This window comes from Protopterus annectens, chromosome 2.part0, assembly GCF_019279795.1.
Source record: "Protopterus annectens isolate FY-2018-M chromosome 2.part0, PAN1.0, whole genome shotgun sequence".
NCBI classification, from domain to species: domain Eukaryota; kingdom Metazoa; phylum Chordata; order Ceratodontiformes; family Protopteridae; genus Protopterus; species Protopterus annectens.
In genome coordinates, this window is record NC_056728.1 from 1,139,145,922 (window position 1) to 1,139,160,286 (window position 14,365).

A 14,365-nucleotide genomic window follows, 5' to 3' on the forward strand; every position below is an offset into this window, starting at 1 on the left:
CAAGTGCTATAACTACGAATCTATATCTGCACTAGACTAGTTACAAGAAAGAAACAAGAGCAAATGCAGGCTTTCAAATCAGAAATTTGAAAGAGATGGAAAAGATTGCCCAGACAGCCAGTAACTACAATTTCTGGGCCAGAACCACTCCTTATGTGGTAGACAGGTTACCTAGTGCTTTCCACTCCCACTGACAAGCTAGAAGGCTTCCTTCCAACACAGAAAGGCTTGAGGGGGCTCAGAAGCTTACATATAGTCCTGGATACAGCAAATCTGTATCTGGACTACACTAGTTACAGGAAAGGTAGGAAACAGGCTTACAGTTTTTTTTGTTTTGTTTTTTACAGAAAAGTAGCTAAAACAGCAGTAAAAACAATTCAAATGCAGTGCAAGATAACACACTTGAGTATGTAGCAATATTAGACCAAATCCAGTTTAAAAAATAGAATTAAATTAAAAATGACTAAAAACAAGTACAAAAGGAGTGTATTAGGTAGAATGTGGTAAAGAGATGGGACTTGGGGGAGTGTCCCAGATCAAATCTACAGTGGGGCAGGCAACTGCAAAAGCCACCAAATTTTAACAACAAACCAGAAATATGGAGGGTGGGTGAGACAAAACACTTTCAGCAGAGATCTGAAAAACTATACAGTGAATCAAAAATAACAGTGCACAATTCTGAATAAAATTAGTCCAGCAACAATTTACAGTACACAATTCTGAAGAACCAAAAAATATACTTAGCTCTGTATATTTCCAGATAGTTTGAAAAGAGCTCTGTTAGACACAGGTTCCAGCAATGATATGCAGGCTGTTAACTAACAGGGTCTATTTTTATGCAAGTAATCCTTCAGATAGTCAGATGACACAAGCTGTAAAAAACAGTTATACCAACTTAAGACACAGCAGAAAATAGGGGAGGTGGGACAAAACACTTTCAGCAGAGATCTGAAAAACTATACAGTGAATCAAAAATAACAGTGCACAACTCTGAATAAAATGAGTCCAGCAACAATTTACAGTACACAATTCTACTTAGCTCTGTATATTTCCAGATAGTTTGAAAAGAGGAGCTCTGTTAGACACAGGTTCCAGCAATGATATGCAGGCTGTTAACTAATAGGGTCTATTATTATGCAAGTAATCCTTCAGATAGTCAGATGACACAAGCTGTAAAAAGCGTGGTGCTTGTGGGTCGCAGTGCTGCATACATGGAGAACTCTACGGGAGATTCCACTTTTATCGAAAATGTAGAGCCTTACAATTCGGGTTCTACAGTTCAAACACAGCAAGAGATTGTCAGGGTTCGTGAGGAATTGGCTGACATGAAATGTGAACTTACTAGGCTGATTGAACTGTTCGGCCAAAGGGAGCCACTAGATGGAGCTAGACCTCACACCTCTCAGCCTTCGCATACACCGGAAACTTCGGAAGTATTTTTCACGTCGTCTCCACGCTCAGTAGCAGTGAGCCATGGTGGGATTCAGACGGAAACCAGTGGCATTTTACAATGACGTGGGAATACTAGCTAGGGCGAGCGAGTGGTTTACAACATTTCAAACAAAGGAAACAACGGAGCGGTTCACCTTCAAGGCCGACCAATTCAGCGGACATTCACAAAATCAAAAGGTACTGTTAATCCTAAAATATTATGCAATAATAATGGGAATATGGTTCCTAATTTTTCTGAGGACATGGAAGTTCACTCTCCTCCTAAATCAGCGTGCATTTTGCATTTTAAAGATATTATGGTAAGGAACTACGAATTTTCAGGTTCTTTTTCTGCCTGTAGCATCAACACGGATGGCCATGGACAGGGCAATGACTCTTTTGACGAGCCTAGTTTAAAAGACATGATATTTATTTTTGAAAATAAATTGTTTAAATACAAATGTTTACAGGTTGACAGTAGTTATTTACATTGCTGTATCAGTCATAAGGTAGTGCCCCAAGGACTGAGATTATACAAATACCCTTTTGGCATTGATTATTCTGACACAGTTTTACAGGACTTTCACAGTTTTTTTGACGAATGTGGGTTGGGCTTGATTACTAAGATGATTAAATATAATGAAAATATGTTAGTGAAATTGACCAAGGAAATTAATACATTGAATGGGGACATTTTAAAGGACTTACTATTTAAGGAATACGAACAGTTGTACAACAAGATTTTGCATAGAATAGATGGCAGGATACAAAAAAATTATCTTAGAAAACAGAAAAAGTTTATTAGAGACAAACAACAATATCACACAGGTAAAATGTATCCAGGCCCATTCAATCACATTAAACAACAAAAGAACAAAATAAAGGACAATTATCACTATCAAAATAGGTATGGTGATGCTGTTTTAGAGCACAGAATACATTTTGATGGAAGTAATAACAATTACGGAGGTAATGACCACAGGGCCCTTGATGAGTTAGACACATTTTCTGAACCCCAGGAAGATTTTTTATTACCCAGGAGATTGGAACGTCTGGCCAAGAAAATCAGGTTTCCTTCAGAAGCAGATTATCCAATCAGCCCACATGGGACCAAACATGGTTGGAAAAAAGTGGGGATGAAGGGGAAACAGAAATAGTGGTGAACAGTGATGGTATTGTCACAGAATACAAAGGATTTAAAATCTTTAATTATACCACCTGTATTCTGGGTAAGCAGCACTTTGAACTTTTTTTGAAGGGATTTAAGTTTGTGAAAACTAGCTATGGGGATGTAGCTGATTTATTAGTTGACCTGAAGTTATATCTTAGAAAATTGAATTTGAAATTTGTGTGTAAAAACAATGTAGAAGTTAATTATATTGATAACAAAAGTTTAGTTAGAGCTAGTACTTTCAACCCTCCCTTACATCCGGCTTTATTGATGTTCGAAAAAATAGCCACGGACGAAATTTATGCAGCACATTGTCAGAATAGACGGAATATAGGACACCAAAATCTTAGTGATGGTGAGGAGAAATTATTATGGGATTTGCAAACTCAGGGAGACTTTCGCATCATGAAGCCGGATAAAGGAGGAGGAATAGTCCTATATGGTAATGAGGAATATATTAATGCACTAACTAATATATTATTGGACACAAACACCTATTCTCCTGTGTCCCTTAATGAAGTACACATTGCATATAGAAGGATTGATTCTCTCCTGGAAGAATATCTAGTGGAAGATAGAATTGATGATAAAACATACAAATATTTGAGGCAAATTCATCCAACAATTCCTAATTTTTTTGGGGTACCCAAAATACATAAATCTATAGTAGAACCTCCTTTTAGGCCTATTGTTTCGGCAAAAAATTCTAAGACTCATCCTTTGGCGGTTTACATAGACCACTGCTCTAAAGAAATAGTAACTATGACTTCACATTTGATTAGAGACTCGTGGGAGTTCTTAAGTAAATTAACTAAAGAGGTATGGGCGGAATTTTATTGTTTTCTAACTATTGACGTCAAAGATTTATTTACAAGCATACCATGTGAGGTGGGGTATGAATATTTTAGTGACAGTATATATAAATACTTATCACTACTTAAGGAGAATATTCCTACAATTTTGGAACTTATGGAAATAGTTTTAGATAATAATTTCATAAGTTTCCAGGGAGAGTATTTCCAACAAACCAGTGGAGTGGCGATAGGGGCAGCATGCACCCCCGTTTACTCCAACTTGGTTATGTTGGAGTGGGAGAACAGATATGTGTTTAATAGTGCCTTCCAAAAACACATTAAATTGTACCTTAGATTTCTGGACGATATTTTTGTAATCTGGGAAGGTAATAAACAGAGTATCAAGTCTTTCATGGAATATCTAAACAACAGTACTAATTTTCTCTCCTTTACACACTCCAGTGGTGAGGTTAGCATAAACTATCTTGACATCACTATAACGAGGACTCACAATGGATTCAAGTCTAATATATACCGAAAAGACACCCGGTGCAATGGGGATTTACATTACGATAGCAATCATCCTTGCGTTCAAAAAAGAAGTTTAATCAAGGGGCAAGCAGTCAGAATAGCCAGGATGACCTCTGAATTTAAGGATTTAGCTGGTGAATTTATTTTTTTAGGAAATAAATTTCTGGAAAGGGGTTACCCCAAGGAGTTGGTATGGAAAACATTGGATGAGGTGTACAGAGGCTGGGGAAACAGATATAAAGCATTATTGGGACAAACTTTTTCTGGAGAGAACAAACTGAACATAGAACAAAGTGACAAGTTTCGGGGGACATGTGTCACGGAATATAACACATTTACTGACATTTTTACCCAAATCGTTAGAGCTAACTGGAGTTTGCTTAAAATGAGCAGAGAACTGTATGAGGTAGTGGGTAAACAACCTACTTTTACATACAAGACAGGAAAGAATTTCAAAAGATTGTTTGAAAAGACGGAAAAACAGGTTAAAATAAAAAAGGCAACCAATGGATGTGGCAGATGTAATTTTTGTTCACACATATACAAGGAGGATAGTATACACCTGAATAATGGACTTAATAGTTTAGTGAAATTTTGTAAGGGTAATTGTAACACCAGAATGTTAGTCTATTTGGCTGTCTGTATAGAATGCAAAGCATTCTACATAGGGAAGACTGAAAGAACATTGAAAGAAAGAATGGGAGAACATTTATATGACATAAGAATAGGTAAGGATACTAGTGCCTTGTACAAACACTCTGTTTCCTGTCAGGCTTTCAAGGGTTTTAGGTTCGGAATAATTGACACGGTTAAACATAATAATAGGGGAGGTGACATGAAAAATGGACTGTTAAATAAGGAATTAAAATGGCAATTAAGACTGAGGGCCAACATTTTTCCTGGTCTAAACGAATATGTTAGTATAAAGCCAGTATTGACAGCTAAAGCACATAGGGTATGAAGTAATATTTTACATTTTGTATGTATTGTATAGAATTTTATATATAATATTTTTATATTTGTCCATGTACTACTTGATAAGATACTAAGCATACACTTTAGACAAAAATTGAAGGTAACAAGGATTGAATTTACAGCATGGTGCTTTAAAAATTTTAATTGGACTTAATTGATAGTAACAGTGATTTCTATATAAAGTATGGCAGCATTTTTTAAGTTTTATCTGATGAAGTCTTGTAGGAGACGAAAGCGCTCATCTGTATATTTTATTATTGGAATTATATAAAGTTTCTACGTTTTTACTGGTGGTCTGGACTGATTTTTCATATTTTACAAGCTGTAAAAACCAGTTATACCAACTTAAGACACATCAGAAAATAGGGGGAGGTGGGAAAAAACACTTTCAGCAGAGATCTGAAAAACTATACAGTGAATCAAAAATAGCAGTGCACAACTCTGAATAAAATTAGTCCTATCAACAATTTACTGTACACAATTCTGAAGAACCAAAAAAATATACTCAGAGAAAGCATATGACAGGGTGCCTAGAGAGGAGTTGTGGTATTGTATGAGGAAGTTGGGAGTGTCAGAGAAGTATGTAAGAGTGGTACAGGATATGTACGAAGGTAGTGTGACAGTGGTGAGGTCTGCGGTAGGAGTGACGGATGTGTTTAAGGTGGAGGTGGGTTGCATCAAGAATCAGCTCTGAGCCCTTTCTTATTTGCAATGGTGATGGAGAGGTTGACAAACGAGATCAGACAGGAGTATCCGTGGACTATGATGTTTCCAGATGACATTGTAATCTGTAGTGAGAGTAGGGAACAGGTGGAGGAGACCCTGGAGAGGTGGAGATATGCTCTAGAGAGAAGAGGAATGAAGGTCAGCAGGACTAAGACAGAATATATGTGTGTGAATGAGAGGGAGGATAGAGGAATGGTGAGGATGCAGGAAGTAGAGGTGGCGAAGGTGGATGAGTTTAAATACTTGGGATCAACAGTTCAGAGTAATGGTGAGTGTGGAAGAGAGGTGAAGAAGAGAGTACAGGCAGGATGCAGTGGGTGGAGAAGAGTGTCAGGAGTGATTTGTGACAGACGAGTACCAGTAAGAGTGAAAGGTAAGGTCTACAAGAGGGTAGTGAGACCAGCTATGTTATATGGGTTGGAGACAGTGGCATTGACAAAAAGGCAGGAGTCAGAGCTGGACATGGCAGAGTTAAAGATGTTAAGATTTGCACTGGGTGTGACGAGGGTGGACAGGATTAGGAATAAGTATATTAGAGGGTCAGCCCAGGTTGGAAGGTTTGGAGACAAAGCCAGGGAGGCAAGATTACATTGGTTTGGACATGTGCTGAGGAGGGATGCAGAGTATATTGGGAAAAAGATGTTACAGATGAAGCTGCCAGGTAACAGGAAAAGAGGAAGGCCTAAGATAAGGTTTATGGATGTGGTGAGCGAGGACATGCAGGTGGTTGGTGTGACAGAGCAAGATGCAGAGGACAGGAAGAAATGGAAACAGATGATCCACTGTGGCGACCCCTAACAGGAGCAGCCGAAAGAAGAAGAAGAAGAAGATGTCTTTGGAATGTGGACAGAAATGATAGCACCCAGTGGGGAAAAAACATTGGAAGCATATGTAGACTTTACGCAGAAAGCACATCAGCCATGAAGCTAACCAGTGTGCAACTGCATCACCCAAACTGCAAACTTATTTACTGTAACTAATGTGGTTGATTACAGTAGACAAATCCCACACCACTCAAGATAAGCTCTAAATTCACTGATTTTTACCAGAGAGCCTGCAAATAGGTGAAATATGGAGACAATGTCACCCTATTAAAAAGCAGTAAGGTAAGAAGATGTTAATTATTAAAAATGTATATAACGCTCCAATCAAATTAAAATAACTTGACGCATTTCTCAGCATTCACGGATACTGTAACAATAATAGAGTCCTAGCTTAACAACAGCACCCCACTTTTATTCCCAAGATGTTTATATGTGCCTGTGATAAAACAGTGGTCTTGCATATATCCTCACAGAATTAAAACTGCACAGTCAAACCAACTAGCTTTAATGACCATGGATCTACTAGGATAATCTTAATAACATATTAAAAAAAAATTAAAAATTATCTAGTTGTAGCTGACCTCCCTCCATCCCAATAAAAACAAATTTGAAAAAGTTTAAAATATATAGTTGATTCCACTTTACTCAACTCCTCACTGATAATACTATGAGCCTTTGATATTAACCACATTAGCCCATATGAAAAATAAAGTTAATGGATTTCTAACAGACCTAAGCCTTCAGCAAATAGTTAATGAGCCAGAAAAATATACATATTCCCAAACTGATGACAAAGGAAAGGAAAAAGATGTACTTTAACTTTTGGCAACTTTTAGTAACTGTAGCGAGCTCCTTGCTACAGCTCTAAGTTTACTAAAACAATTAGCTCCTAACTAATGTGCCTAGGCAGTATTGGCATTCATTTAGGAAAGTGCAATATTACCCATGGTTTCTTAACTGAATGATGGTACTGCACTCATGCCCCATCATCAAATGCCAATTGTATCCCCTTAACAGCTTGTACCTGGGGCAGCCAGCAGCTTTACCCTGCCCTAGTTTTGGCCCTGCCTATGAGCCTTCGATATTAACCACATTAGCCCATATGAAAAATAAAGTTAATGGATTTCTAGCAGACCTAAGCCTTCTGCAAATAGTTAATGAGCCAGAAAAATATACATATTCCCAAATTGATGACAAAGGAAAAGAAAAAGATGTATTTTAACTTTTGGCAACTTTTAGTAAAACATTGGAAACATATGTAGACTTTACGCAGAAAGCACATCAGCCATGACGCTAACCAGTGTGCAACTGCATCACCCAAACTGCAAACTCATTTACTGCAACTAATGTGGCTGATTACAGTAGACAAATCCCACACCACTCAAGATAAGCTCTAAATTCTAATAATAACCAATAATCCAAACTAAGTCACTAATTTTTCAGTCCTCCCTCCATGTCTCAGCAACCACTTTACAATATCATTGTCACTTACAGTAACACACCTCAACAATTACAGATTACTTTACATTCAAAATCACAAAATTACATCAGTCGACTAAAATATATTTAAATCACTAAATTAGGACCCGGTCCAGAACAGTGACATCACCTTAACATCCTGGCTGCTTGAATTAAAAACAAATTTCCCCTCTGTTCACTAGATTTACTAAACCATATATTAGCAACTGTCTCACATCTGAACTTAAAGAATTACTCAAACGCAAATGTTAAGTGTGACATCAGAGGAAGTAAACAAACTACACCTCCAACAAGAAAAGATTTAAAATTTTAAGAAACTTATGGAAGTCATCAATAATCTGTCATCAAGCCATGACCATCAGGTACACACTCAGATCTCACAGGTTTAGCAGTGGAAAGCAATTCTGGAAATAAGTTATTCTTGTCACAGATTGATATATCATATCCAACAACACTCCACAAAACATTTTCAGGACAACCAGTTACACAGTCTTTTGCCAGGAATTCCTAAAAAATTCTCTAATCTCCATCAGGACAACTTTCCGCCTTCAAATAATAACCTTGATTCAGCCCTCCCATGACTGCTTCAATAGCCTTCCTTCTCCACAAATTTTCAATCTTTCTATTTTAGACACATAAATAAAAAAAAGTGGAAGAACTTCTGAAAAAAAAACTGTCACGATAGCCCTACTTTATCTGATCGTCTACACTTGAAGGAAGAGTAAAGGGTTATGCCAGGGATAGAGTATTTCATTTTGTTGTATTAAAGCATTTATTCTTCTGTCCTTTCTTGCCTCTGGTGTTAGAGTACTGGTAAACCAGTAGGAAACCTTAAGTTGTACCTGAATAACGACTGTGCTTAGTTCATACAGTTTTTAAACTCCTTTGTATTCTTTGTTTTATTTTTTTTTAACCCAAGAGCATATTTGTATTCTTTGTTTTATTTTTTAACCAAAAAGCATAATAGAAGTTTTTTTCTAGAGTAAATCTGAAGCTTTTTGCAGTGAAGCTAGTTCCAATAGTAGATGGAATGCAGTTGTAGGCCTTTTTACTCTAGTACGGAAGAATAAGCTGTACAGGTTCGGTTATTAATTTATTATCTTTGTTGCCTGTGCTTAGTTCATACAGCTTTTAAACTCCTTTGTATTCTTTGTTTTATTTTTTTTAACCCAAAAGCATATTTGTATTCTTTGTTTTATTTTTTTAACCAAAAAGCATAATAGAAGTTTTTTTTTCTAGAGTAAATCTGAAGCTTTTTGTAGTGAAGCTAGTTCTAATAGTAGATGGAATGCAGTTGTAGGCCTTTTTACTCTAGTACGGAAGAAGAAGCTGTACAGGTTCGGTTATTAATTTATTATCTTTAAGGATGGTTATATGTAGTACAGGAACGTCTCTAGGCAGAGTTTTAATAAACAGAGGTGCAGTAATAATCTGTAGGGGTTAATTGATTTGAAAAAAAAAACAGCAGCTGTGCTGTTTTCTCCTGAATAAACTTGCAATATCAAATTTTCAAGTTAATTATGAAACCATTTTATTTATTCCTTCATGAAAGCTTGTGCTTTTTAATATTTCAGTCAAAGTTTTGTGACCTGTACTATGCTTTGCTGTGTAAAGAATAGCGGTGGTGGTGCTGCGGTAGCGTTGTCCCCTCACAGTAAGACGTTGCCTTGTTCGATTCTCAGCTAAAGCATCTTCTGTGTGGAGACATGCGTGAATGGGCGTACCTTCGTTGAAGGTTGTACGTCAGGGCTGGCAACTCGGTACGTAAAAATCTACTGCCAATCATTAGTGGACCGGAGTTCCGCTGTGGCGACCCCTAACCGGGAAAAGCCGAAAGATACGACAACAACAACTATGCTTTGCTGTGTAGAGGAGAGAGTCACAACTATGACTCAAACAACTTCCAATTCAGTAGAGGTTCTGGCATTGGAGGAGGTGATACAGTCGGGAGAAGAATTCTTGGGATGAGCCTGCTCACCTCTGTGCAGGCCCAGGAATGCAAGCCCAGTTCAGGTTCATTGCTTGAAACCAGAATGGCAATGCAGCTCTGTGTCTCAGGGAATGAGGGTTCTCCAAGTGTATGTCACACTTTGAAGTGAGTGACAATCCTGTATGATATGCATTGCATGTCCAGTATCAGATGTGCCACTCTGTACAGACAAACAGTTAATTAAAAAGTTAAAACCCAGATCCCTTGCACAGATATCATCGCTCCCAGTATATTCAGCCCTTGTTTCCCAGAGAGCAAAAAGGCCATACAGATCTCTTCCCTTGTGGGAATGAATGGGTTACTGAAGTGGCAGCTGAAGTGTGGGCTTGATTATAATAGAATGGAGCAAAAGATAGCTAAAATAGTGTTTTGTTATCCCTAGACATAAAAGCTCTCCTTACATTTGGAAACCCTTTTCCATATTTGAGTAGATTATGTATGATACGGTGTAGAAAGTGTTTAAGGTATTGAAACTGAAAGCTGTCAAGGTACTGAAAACCTTCTAAACTCATGCTGACAATAACTGAGGATTCCATGGGAATCCCTATATATTTTCCATGATCTGACTGGAAATTAGATTTTAAGTACTTTTGCTTGGGGCACAGATTACCAGTTAGTTGGTAGTCAGTAACATTGTTTGATGCTGATACTTTAAATGGGGGAATAATGGATACACATTTAACACCTAATGGAATAGTGATCTGTAGTTAGTGAAATACAATATGTGTAAGTGTTTTGCCTTTAATGGGATGACTCCTTTTTTTAAAATGGCAGGGAATGCCAGCTAATTTGCATAATTACATTTTGTCTGACACTTTTGAACAGGCTTATGCTAATTAATTGAAACATAACGTTGGAGAATGTTCCAGAACCATGCATATGCTACGCTGTGGAAATAGGCAGCCTAAAAATGCTAATAGATGGACTGGTGTCAACACTGGAGGTGTGCTCTTTAAAGGTATGTAGAATTGAGTGTGTGTATTACAATTTTTTACTTATTGTTTTTTAAAGGATGATACAGATTTCTAGAATAGATGTGGATTTCTGAAAAATATGGATTTTTTTTTTCTAACAGAGGTTTAATGAGTAGCATTAATGACTAGCAGAGAATTCCTTCTGGGAGTTAAATAGATTTGTTGTTTAACTCATTCATGCCAATGGAGCTCAGGAAGTTTGCACTGTAACTTCCAATGGGCGGAGCCTAAGCCTTTTGGCAGAATTAAATTATGTCTCACATTTCAAACAAATGTTCATATCTCTGTAACCACAGGGATTATGAAAGAAGTATAAATGGCAAACTCTTCAGCACAGACTATTTTTTTAGCGGTAGTATTCTTTAGGTTCTAGGTCTTAAACTGAATTGTATAAGTCATGGTAAACTCAGTAACTATTACATTTGTAATATTTTGTAAACAACTTACAGTATCTCAGAAACCACTCAAGTTACATACATACTGTCAGCAGCATTTTATTCATCTAACTGAGAGCTTTCTTATGAAGCTAAGGAATTCTGACTGTGTTACTTGGTTGTTGAGACATTTAGAAAAATGAGAAAATTATATCTATATAAATATCATAAAAAACAACAGTTAGTATCTATTTACTTGCACTAGGCAGAGGTCAAACACTAGTGCAGTTGAGTTTGCTATTGTGTAAGATTTAAGATGAAATCTTTTAAAGCCTTTTAGATAGCATGGTTTTAGAATTCTGCCCCAGAAATAGTAGCTTATTGGCCGTTTGGGCAGTTTTTTCCATCTCTTTCAACTTCCTGGCTTAAAAGTCCACATCTGCACTTGTTTCCCACCTTTCCTGTAATTAATCTAGTCCAGATACATATTTACTGTATTCAGGACTGTTTGTAAGCTTCTGAGCAGTGCCAAAGTCTGCTCTTCAATTTTTCCCTTAGATCTACTAGTTCTCTCCTCTCCTGCACTTTTACTAGCTTATTAGTTTAGCACTTTACCAGACTTCTTGTAGCAATTATTGTAGCATACAAAAGTGCTACCAGCACTAAACATTCTACAAGGAAACAACTCCAGTATTTATTAATGCCCACTCCTCCAGGCATGTCTAAAGGTCAGTTCCCTGTGCTTTCTCCTATTAACCTGGTGAACTTGGGCATCCTGAGGCAATGTAGCAACTACCTTATGTACACTGATAACCCTCACCTCTTACCTTCCAACACTCAGACTTGTGAGAGATGCACTCATATATCCAAACTGAAAGCCACATACTCTCCAGCCAAGCCCGGAAAAGCTGGTCAAGAGGAGAAGGTCAACACTTGCACCACACCACATGGAACACATAGCCCTCCAGAACACACACCAGCACTGCCTTCACATAAAAACACAAATCACACATCCACCTTTGTGGAGGCACTCAATAAAAATCTACACAAACAGCAGAAACCTCCAAGGCAGAAAGGCAACTGACCACCACAACACAACACTAATGACGAGACACATAACTCTCCCAAACAGTGTGCCACTCAACCAAAGCACCTAAGGCAAAACAGCATGCCCAACACACTAGTCATAGGTGACTCGATAGTGAGGCACACTGATGCCCCACTCACTAGGTTGAATAAGGAGAAAGTAACAGTCAGTTGCCAGGATCCACCACATAATGCATGCACTCAGGTCCCTCAACAACAGGTACAAATATGACTCTGTCATTATACATAGGGGTGTGAATGACCTGAGATGTACCTCCCTGGACTACATGAAAAGAGATATGGAGGAGCTCTTGGATTATGTAGCCCAGGCGGGTATGACCCTAGCCCTAAGCAGCATCCTACCATCACCCAGAATTATACCACAGTATAAGCAGAAAATGATTGATTTCAACAATTGGCTAAGTTTCTGGTGTCATTCTAAGGGGATCCAGTATCTGTCTGCATGGAATGACATGATTGACAGACCTCGATGCTTTTCCAGAGGTAACCTGCATTGTCACCCCTGGGCTTCTGGATACTGGCCAAGGCTCTTGACACCCCTTTAATGCCTTTTTTAGGCAGTGTTCCAAAGACCAAATTACCACCATAACAGCTACAAACAAATGCAACCTGAGAGTCATGCTGCTCAATGCTAGAAGTCTAAATCTCAAAATGCACTCACTTAAAGCACTTCTTAAAATGGAGAACATCGACATTCATGATGTAACAGAGACCTGGTTCAAGGTAGCAGAAAGCACCCCTGTACTACCAGGCTATAACTCATTCTACACCTTTTGACCCCAGAACTTGGACCAAAGCTCCAAACGTGGTGGTGTTTCCATATTCATAAAGGATGCTCACACCTCCAGACTGGTAGCCCAACATAATGCATCTAAGATACTTCAGGTGCAGCTAACACTGGGTAAGACAACGATTCAGGTCGTAGCCTGCTATAGGTCCCCAACCATGTCCCAAGACTCACACTCCATGTTCCTAAGCACCCTGGAGAATATTACGGTCCAACCTAACACTCTCATACTGGGCGACTTCAACTATCCCTCCATTAAATGGGAAAACTACTCATGTACCAATAAACTTGCCCACTGCTTTCTGGGATTCATTAATTTCAATGCTCTGGACCAGCTCTTTCTTACCCCCACTAAAGCTAGCAACATCCTTGACCTGGTTATTACTAACATGGGCGACCGTTGCTTTACACCACTAGTCATCTCCTCCCTGGTTAGATCTGACCACAAACTAATCACCTTGGAAATTTGCATCCCTCCCACCCCCCACAAAGGTAACCACTATGAAAAACTTCTCCAAAGATAACTTTGGGCTCCTAAAATCAAAGGTGGCTAACTTCACGGCACCCATGCAAATGGAGAATATTTGCATGACCGCTGAATCATACACCAATGCACTGTACGAACACATACACAAATGCATGGATCTCGCCATACCCAATAGAACTAAGATGCTCTCCTCAAAAAAACGGAAGCCAGTCTGGTGGTCCCCTGCTATAAACAAACTCTACAACAGAAGGGGGAAACTGATGGGGAATAAGGCAAAGTCCCAAGACTGGAAAAACTCCCTTATCAGCCTCAACAAAAGGTTGGGATCCTTCATCAAATCCTCTAAAGCTAGCTATGAAAACAGCATTGCAGTAGATTACAAAGACAACCACAAGGACTTTTATAGTTATGTAAAGAATCTCCACGGCAATACCCAGATTTGCTCTGAGCTACTGCACAATGGTACCTCCTATACCGAGCCAACAGATATTGCCAATATACTGGCTGGCAGATTCAGTGCTAACTTTACCCCTGCCCCCCAAAGGACCAATCACAATACCAGTAGATTGCCAGGCACCCAGTATCACTGCTGCACAGGTTAAAACAGTACTGTCCAAGGCCAAGAATACAGCTTCTATGGGACCTGACAATATCCCTGGCTGTGTTCTCCATGAACTACAGAGTGAACTGGCACCTCACCTGTGTTCCCTGTTCA